The sequence below is a fragment of the Cebus imitator genome, unplaced genomic scaffold (genome assembly GCF_001604975.1).
Source record: "Cebus imitator isolate Cc_AM_T3 unplaced genomic scaffold, Cebus_imitator-1.0 Scaffold1, whole genome shotgun sequence".
Classification (NCBI taxonomy): domain Eukaryota; kingdom Metazoa; phylum Chordata; class Mammalia; order Primates; family Cebidae; genus Cebus; species Cebus imitator.
In genome coordinates this window covers 6,683,199-6,692,908 of record NW_016107316.1, presented here as the reverse complement: position 1 = coordinate 6,692,908, position 9,710 = coordinate 6,683,199, and positions in this window count along the sequence as shown.

Genomic DNA, 9,710 nt, shown 5'->3' with positions numbered 1-9,710 from the left:
TATTATTTACAAGTGTCTATCTCTCCTTTTTAGATGTAATAATATTTTATTGATATATCTGTGTGGTTCATTTTTGGGTGAATATATATTTGTAATTATTATATTCTTTCTCTGAATTGATCCCTTCATTCTTATATAATGTCATTCTTCATCTCCTTTTATTTTTTGACTTGAAGTCGGTTTTGTCTCATTGAAGTATAGCTACTTTTGTTTGCTTTTGGTTTCTTTATGCATGGAATATCTTTTTATATCCCTTCACTTTCAGTTGATGTATGTCTTCACAGGTGAGACAACTTTCCTATAGACAGCATATAGTTGGGTTTTGAAGTTTTACTCAAGCAGTTGTCTATGTCTTTTATTTTAATTAATTAATTAATTAATTAATTTTTGAGATGGAGTCTGACTCTATCACCCAGCCTGGAGTGCAGTGACGTGATCTTGGCTCACTACAGCCTCCATCTTCCAGGTTCAAGCAATTTTCCTGTCTCAGCCTCCTGAGTAGCTGGGATTACAGGTGTGCACCACCACACCCAGCTACTTTTTTTATTTTTTAGCTAAGACAGGGGTCTCACCATGTTGGCCAGACTGGTCTTGAACTGCTGACCTCAAATGATCCCCCTGCCTTGGCCTTCCAAGTGTTGGGATTACAGGCCTGAGCCACCATGCCCAGCCCCAGTTAGCTGTATCTTTTAAACAGAAATTTTAATCTTTTACATTCAAGGTTATTATTATTAAGGGAGGACTTACTCCTGTGATTATATTGATTGTATCTGATTATTTTGTATATTATCTTTTATTTTTTTCTTCTTTTGTTGTTTATTTTTGTGATTGGGTGGTTTTTCTGTAGTAATAAGGTTTGATTCATTTAGCTTTATTTTTTGTTTATTGGATATACCAGTGAGTTTTATAGTTTACTTTTTTTCATGATGGTGGTTATCACCTTTTCACTTACATATGTAAGAGTCCCTTGAGAATTTCTTGTAAGGCCAGACTAGTTATAATAAATATGTTCAGTTTGGCCAGATGCAGTAGCTCATGCCTGTAATCCCAGCACATTGGGAGGCAAAGACAGGCAGATCACCTGAGGTCAGGAGTTCAGGACCAACTTGGCCAACATGGTGAAATCCCATCTCTGCAAAAAAAATATAAAAATTAACTGGGCATGATGGTGGGTGCCTGTGATCCCAGCTACTTGGGAGGCTAAGGCAGGAGAATTGCTTGAACCTGGGAGGCAGAAGTTGCAGTGAGCCAAGATCTCACCATTGCACTCCAACCTGGGCAACAGAGTGAGACTCTGTCTCAAAAAAAAATCCATAGTTTTTGCTTGTCTGTGAAATATTTTACTGCTCCTTCATTTCTGAAGGGTAGTTTTGCTGGGAATAATATTCTTGGTTCACAAGTTGTTGTTTTTTTCTTTCAGCACACTGAATGTATCATCCTATAATCTTCTGGCATGTAAGATTTCTACTGAGAAATTCATTGTTAGTCTAATGTGGATTTCCTTATATGTAACTTGACACTTTTCTCCTGCTGTTGTTAGAATGCTTTGTCAATTTTTGACAATTTTTGTCAATTTTTGACAATTTGACTATCGTGTGCCTTGGAGAAAACCATTTTGGATTAAATCTATTATGAGTTCTTTGAACTTTCTAGATCTGCGTGCCCATCTCTCTCCCAAGACTTAGAATGTTTTTAGCTGTGATTTCATTAAATATATTTTCTGCAGCTTTCCCCTTTTCTTCTCTTTCTGGAACATCTATAATGCAAATATTTTTTCACCTAATGCTGTCCCGCAAGTCCCGTATGCTTTGTTTTCTTTTTTATTCATTTTGTTGTTGTTATCATTTTCTACCTGTGTTATTTCAAGAGACCTGTCTTCAAGTTCAGAAGTTTTCTTCTGCTTGGTCTAGTATATTATTGAAGCTCTTGACTGTATTTTTTTATTTTAGTCATTGAATTCTTCAGCTCTGGGAGATTTTTGATTTAAAAATATATCTATTTCTTTCTTAAATTTCTCATTTACGTAATGAATTGTTTTTCTTATTTCATTGAATTATCTATCTATATTCTTTAATATTTTCCTTAGGGTCCTTAAGATTATTATTTTGAAAATTTTCCTGGCATTTAGTATATTTCCTTATGATTGGGGTCTGTTAGTGGAGAGTTATTATGTTCCTTTGGACATGTCATATTTCCTTGCTTTTGCATGTTTGATGTGTTCCTCTGTTGAATTCTATGAATCCAATGGAACAGTTGCCTCTTCCAACTATATGGAGTAGGTTTATAGGAAAATATTCATATAGATGGCTCTTGGGGTGTTTGTTTTATGAGGTGCATTAGCTTTGATTGTAGATGGACACAGTAGTGTAGTCTCTGTGTAGTTGCTTCAGTAATAATCCATGCTAGTGATGTTTGTGTCTCAGTAACCTAGGCTGAGATTGTGGTAGTGGTGGCATAACTTTGCTGGAGGTGGGCTTACCAGGTGTTTCTTAGTTTTTTTTTTCCAGGTGTTTCTTTAGATGTAGGCATGTGTGGGTGGTCGAATGGCCAATTTGAGTTTTGGCTTGTTCAGGTTGGGGTCATGGGGTTCTTTTGTTGGCTGGGGGCATGGATGCACAGTAGCTAAGTCAGCCTGGAGATGTGCCTCTTAGGGAAAGTTGGCATGGCTAGTTCTCAAGCCTAGGATATGGTGTACAGCTGCTTAGCTGGCCAAGGGACATGTCTTCCAGGGATGGCCCATGAGTCTATTTCTCAAGTCTGGAACACAGGCACAGGACTGTTACCTGGTCTGAGACCGTGTCTGATTTTTAAAAAACAGGTTTAATATTGACTTACTTTTAGCTCTTCAAATTTTGCATATACTTAGCAAAATGAGCCATAGAAGTTCTTTTATACTCGGGGGTGGAGAGCAACTGGCATTTATTACAAAAATTCTGGCTCACTTTCCCTTGGAATTGAAAGCCCCAGCACTTCAGCCTGACCACAGTCTCAGAGAACATAACTCTTTTCCTGTTGCTTTCCCATCCTGTCTGCCCTATACCATGTCAGGAATTTAAAAAATCGATTAATTCATGATTAAGAAAGGAAGATAAAATGTAACCCAGCCCTTTTATTCATATATCACAGTGAAATGCTTAGGCCTCACAATACCAAAATAATTGGATGACTTTTAAAAATACTCTTAAAACAATAGCAAAAACAATAAAACAAATCAATGGCTTGAAAATGATCATACTTGTCATTTAACGATAAGAAAAAAGCTGACATTATTTATTAGATTTTAATGTCTCCTGGTTGTATCAGCCTAGTGCAGTTATGATGAGACAGTGTTAATCTTATTTCTGCCATTAACCAACTATGTGTAGTCTTGTTGGCTGTTTTCTTTTCTGGAACTGCATTTTGTTTTAATCTATGTAATCGGGATAATCATAGCTCCCACTCCACAAATTTCATAAGAGTTTTGTGAATAACAAATAAGACAGTTGATATAGGATGTGAATATTTCTTGTAAAATTGTTTATTTACCATAAAACCCTGGGGATTGACATGGTTACTGGGAAATTGGGCTGTGTGAAATGAGTTCTCGAGGGTGGTTTCACTTTGAAGACCGGTGTGGCTAACTACTTGAACTTGGTTGAGTTCACTTCCATATTGGTTGACCTCATTTCAGCCATCAGGTAAGGCAAAGGATATCCTTGACACCTAGGGGGTATGAGGCGGGGGGTGAGGGGTTCCCTGCTGCCTCCTCTTTCTTTCATTGATGTGCAATAGAAGAGTGATATTCCCAGTAACTTACATGGAGGAGTCTCCCCAAATCAAGAGCTTTTTATTTTTTATATTGATTTTTAATTTTTTTAGGCTGTAGAAGATGTATGTTATTTCATATCATCTGGTCAGAAAATGTATTTCCTGGGTTTATAATTCATTGCTGGGCTAATTAGTGTTAGAAGACAATTCTTCCTCTTGTCTTGGTGTTTCTGTATGGGTCAGGCCTTCTGAGCAATGGAAATGGACTCACTACGAAAAGAGAATGTTTCCTTTCTTCCAGAGTCATTTGTTCCCATTCTAAGGGTAATAAAGTCTAAAAACATCTTTTCATCTCCCTAGAGACATTGCTTATATATCAGATTGAAGAATTTCCCCTCTTCTCCCATGAGAAGATTTGTTTGTATTCCAGAGTAAAACATATAATGTCTCTGTCTCCAGAAGAGAAGTTGGGAATATGTGTCAGTAGTTTGTTATGTAAGCTCTTTGAGTTTCATAATCGTGGGGTTCTAGTTCTGTGTTGCAAACTCCTGCATGTGTAGAGATTTCAGCCCACATTGCATGGCCCTATGGGGAATCACTCTATGGGAAACTGACACAGGTTGCTTCTTCTCTTTCTCTGTGTACACGCACGCATGCATGCACAGACATAGGCAACATTATATGTATATGGATTCCTACATATATGTGCGTGTGTGTGTGTGTGTTTGTGTGTGTGTGTGTGAAGTTGTACGTTACCTTGCTAGCTTGTGGTTGTGGTAACATTTTGTATCCTTCATAGCTTTAGCCTTAACAAGTTACTTTCTGCATTATTTACTGAGCCCACCTGAGGTAACAACCACATAGAGTTTCATTTTGGGCTCTGAAAATAGTGTTTTTTGAAGTTCAAGTTTAGGAATCTTTGAGAATTGGAGACTTTTTTTTTTTTAAATCAACCTTTAAATACAGACAAATCATTTTCTAATGGGTATTTATTACATTAAGGGAATAACTTGAGGATGATGGTGTACCTCTTATTTGTCAGTATATGAGTGAGTCCTTGACATTGCCATTGTAGAATTGCTTTGGGAATAGATTACCATTTGTGCCTGGGATTGCTGGAGACTGGTTAAGAGAGAGGTTATTCCTTTTTCTTGTCTCAGTCCACACACCTTTGTGAATTAAGGGGCAAGATTTTTTACTTACCAGAATTTATGACATTTGTCATTTACCAAAGGTGATTCTTTATGGTAGTTCAACATTCCCACAGCTATTAGTGCATTGAGGAGAGCATTAGACTCAGAATCAAACCTGAATGAGAACCAGAGGCAGATTCTGATTTTAACTGGTTAGATGGCCTTGGGAAAATCACTTTAACTTGATAATCCTCAGTTTTTTCACTTATTAAATGAAAATGACTGAACTGATTAAAAGGAATTTTATAACGATCAAAGAGGCTAATAAATGAGATATATTTTTAAAACTATGAGGTGGGGATACTAGACCCGTATACATTTTTTTTTAATTTAAATGTATTTATTTTGCTACTAGAAAGATTTAAATACCCAATCTGGCTGTGTGTGCTTTCCTGCTATTCTTCAGGGCAGGGAGTGAAAATAAAACAATGTGTATCTGATTTTACCTATTTTCTTTATAAGTTTCAGGAGAGTGGCATTTAATAATCATGATAGAAAGTGAAATCATGGTACATAGGTAAGCAAGTAGGCCCCATCAGAGAATGAGGGACTATCTGGAGTGTTTTCTGAGACACCATTTATGTCAATTAGATAATGCCTTGTGGAAGCGACATGAGAAAGGGAATTTTAGGTTCTGGTCAGGTCCCTGGTCACCTAAGTGCAGTCCCAGGAGTGAATGGCCTTGGAGAGGCCACTTGGAATGAGAAATTATATCATGGAATTGGATTGGCATCAGGGAACCGTGGGGGAGAACTGGAGATGCATCAAGACTAATCTAGTCAATTAGCTTTAAGAGGAATGAGTCTTTGATGGCGTCCCATAGCACATAACAGTGGTATGCTCTGCTCTGGAGAGACAGAACATAGTGGGGTCTCTGTGACTAAGGAAGCCAGGGAGTAGATGGTGAGACCCCATGCAGACTCTTCAAAGGCAGTAGTTCTTTGGCATTGCCACTGTTGAAGGCCGTTTCTGAGTGTAATCACCTCTGTGGATTGTCATTGCTGTTGAGAGTGACACTTTGGAGCCATGACTCTTGGAAGGTATTGCCATGGCTAATGGGGAAATTGTCAGTGGGAGTCCAGGTCAGAACATCTGTTGCTAGCAATATCTTCCTAAGATGGAGGGACCAAATTATGTCATGGTATTTTGTTTTTGTCACTTTTAAAACATTATTTTGTAAATATTCATGATAACTCTATAAGTTAGGTATTATTATCTGCATTTTACAGAGGTAGGAATTGAACTTTGGGAAGCTTAAGTAACTTTATTAAAGTCATGCAGTATAGTAAATTGTGGAGCTGGGATTTGAACATAGATCAAATGACAAAATCCAAGCTCTTTTCATTTTCAATACATTTTGTTACTTAATGGTCTTTAGCCTTTCCTATCATCCCAGCGAGAGCCATGCTTGATATCTGGAGTTGGATGGAGATCCTTTTTGGTCAATGCACTCTCCACTAAAAAGAAAGAATCACAGCTTCCCAGATGACAATTGAGATGAGAAGCTCAGGCAATCTGGGATAGAGTTCAAGCTATTAACAGGACTCTTTATACTAACTCTACATACTGATTTCTGGTAAAATATGTCGTTCACAAGGAAAAAAAAGACTTTCACAAGAAAAAGAACTGCAATGAAAAATTTTTCACTTCCTTCAAATAAACAGCATAAGTTTAAAAATCAAGACAGCAAAGGATGACAAATTTTAAGATATGCTTGAATTTAAAAGTCATGAATAAGTGAAACAAACATTAAAAGGGAAAATCAAAAACATTGATAGAATTGGCTTCCTACCTAACAAACAGCATGTGACTGAATGAGTCTCAGCAGCCACTGCTGGCTTCTAAGTGGAATTACCCATTATGTGGGAAGAAAAGAGCATGGCTGGTCTTAGATAATTGCCTCACCTAGTGTATCCTGATAATTTAGTTTCAAAATTAGCTCAAATTCTATGAAGATGAAAATCAGCACATGTATTAAAAATGCCCTTGGTGAAAAGCAAAGTGAAATGATAAATGGTCCCGTGTCCTTGCATGGCATCATGTCCAAGGTCCCCTGGGGTGGTTAAGAATTCCTGACTGGCTTAATGTCTACCTTAATGATGACAAAGAAGGACTAAATAGTATTTAATGATGTTTTAAGTAGATCCTAAGTGGAGTCTCATGATCAACATCAAGGAGTAGAGGAAATACAAATGAAAGTCAGAAACAGAGCAACCACCACACATGTCTTCCTGCAGCTGTGAAGATTAATAAACTCAGAGAGCTCATGGGACAAGCTAGCATGTATGAACCTGAAAGTACCTGCTGGCCTGTCCCAAGTACTGCTGATGGCTGGATATGCATAACCAATTGACTTCTTTGGACATCTGAGTTTGCAAAGCAGGTGCTTAGAAAGTTGGGAGAGACATTTTAAAAACTATATTTTGAATTATAAACAAATAGTTATGCATTAAATAAAGTTTATTTTATATAGGAACATAGAAAGAATAATAAAATATTGACTTTAGTCTTATCATCAAAAAGGAATCACCTTTGACCTTTTCATGTGAATCCTTCATATATTATGCTAGCATAGATTTCATTTTTAAAGCCTAGTTGTAATCATATTGTGTATACAATTTATATTTTTTTAGTTATTTAGTAAAATCATCTTCATAATTATATATTTTTTTCTTGTCAACAATTATATTTAGTGAAGTTACTAGATGTTATTTACAGAAGATATACATACATACAATTCCTATACATTAAAGGTAGTCTAATTGTGAAAACAGGAAAAAATGTACTTCAAAATTACGTACTAAATAAAATAAATAAAAAGTAATTATTTGGCACAATATCTATTAGGTAGCAAATAAATAACTCTATACCATTGATTGAATGAACTATTTACAATCTATTTGAAAGTGCAAAACAATTGCTGAAAATTAAGATATTTGTAATGACATTTAAGTCCAGAAAATACTTTTTCATCAGGTACAATAAATTAATAATGCCTTAAATAGAAGTGCCATAGTAAACATATCCCATTATTACCTAGATGTTTTCATTTTTTCACTCTCATAAAAAAATGCCATGATGAACATCATTTTACATAAAACATATTTCCTGGCTTCCAAAGAATTCCTTTGAATTAATTTCCAAAGGCAGAATTTCTGGATCAAACAATATGATAGTCTCTTGATAAATGCTGACAATTTGTTTCTTGAAAGAACTGTGTAATTTTTTTCTATTATAATACATGCTCATTAGCACTAGGTATTCTTATTTTTGAACTCTGCTAATTTAAATTAAAAATGATATGTTTATTTCATGTAAACTTATTGGGTCACTATTAAAACCAAGTATTTTTACTAAGTTTATTACCACATATGCCTTACTTGATGTTATTTGTGTTTTTCATGTTGTTTGCCTATTCATCTTGGATTGGCTTCAAACTGATCTCCCTTACCTCTGGTCTAACCATCCTTTACATGTTGCTAGAATTACTCCTAAAAGCGATACCCTTATCACATTCCTGCTCACTCATATATTTCACAGGCTTTCCATGTCTACAGAAGTATAGTGAGTTCCTTACCCTCTGTGAGAAGCGACCACAATATGGTTCAAGCTGTCACACTGCCTGGTACTGGGTAGCTGCAATCCGGAAGTAAATAGTATCCTGAGAGTTGTGCAGTGTTCTCAACTCAACAAGAGTTGAGAACATTGTTTAATGACTTGTTTAGGGTCACACGTTTTCTTAAATTCTAGCAGGTAGGCAGCCAAGCTTTCTTTGATCAGAGAATCTGGATGAAAGAAATGCCACTGGAACTCTGTTCCATATTTCCCCTTTACATGCCAGTGGAACAGCAGTGCAGGGACAAGCCCCCTCTGCCTTCGAGTCAGATCTTCCTGGGCTCCAGTCTGGCCTTTGCCACTCATGTGACCATGGCCTGGGGCAGTCACTTTACCTCTGAAATAATGCCCATCTCCCAGAGTTATTGTGAGCATAGAGTAAAATGATGAAAAGGACTACTGCGTTGTGTAAATGAATAACTAACTGAATCACACTCTTCTAAATAAATAATCCTACCCCTTTAAAATATGAGTATGCAAAATAGTCAAATTTGTAGAAGCAACAGAATAGAATGGTGGTTGCCAGGATCTTGGGGATTAAGGGGAGTTGCTAATCGGCAGGTGTACAATTTCAGTTATGCAAGATGAATACATTCTAGAGTTCTGCTGTGCAATATTGTGCTATAGATGATACTCCAGTGCACATTTAAAAATCTGTTAAGGCCGAGTGTGGTTGCTCACGCCTGTAATCCCAGCACCTAGGTGGGTGGATCACCTGAGGTCTGGAGTTCGAGACCAGCCTGACCAATGTGGAGAAACCCCGTCTCTACTAAAATTACAAAATTAGCCAAGTGTGGTGGTGCATGCCTGATGCCTGTAATCCCAGCTACTTGGGAGGCTGAGGCAGGAGAATAGCTTGAACCTGGGAGACAGAGGTTGCAGTGAGCTGAGATCACTTCAGTGTACTCTAGCTTGGGTAACAAGAGCAAAACTTCATCTCAAAAAAACAAAACAAAACAAAACAACAAACAACAACAACAACAACAAATCTGTTAAGGTGGTAGATTTTATGTTAAGTATTCTTAGCATGATAAAATAAAAAAAATTTAAAGATTTGGTTCTGAGGATTTTATTTTATAAGCACAAGAAAGTTAGACTTGCCAAAATTCATTGTACAGGTTGCAGCATGTCTGAGTGAAATCATGTTTAATTGTT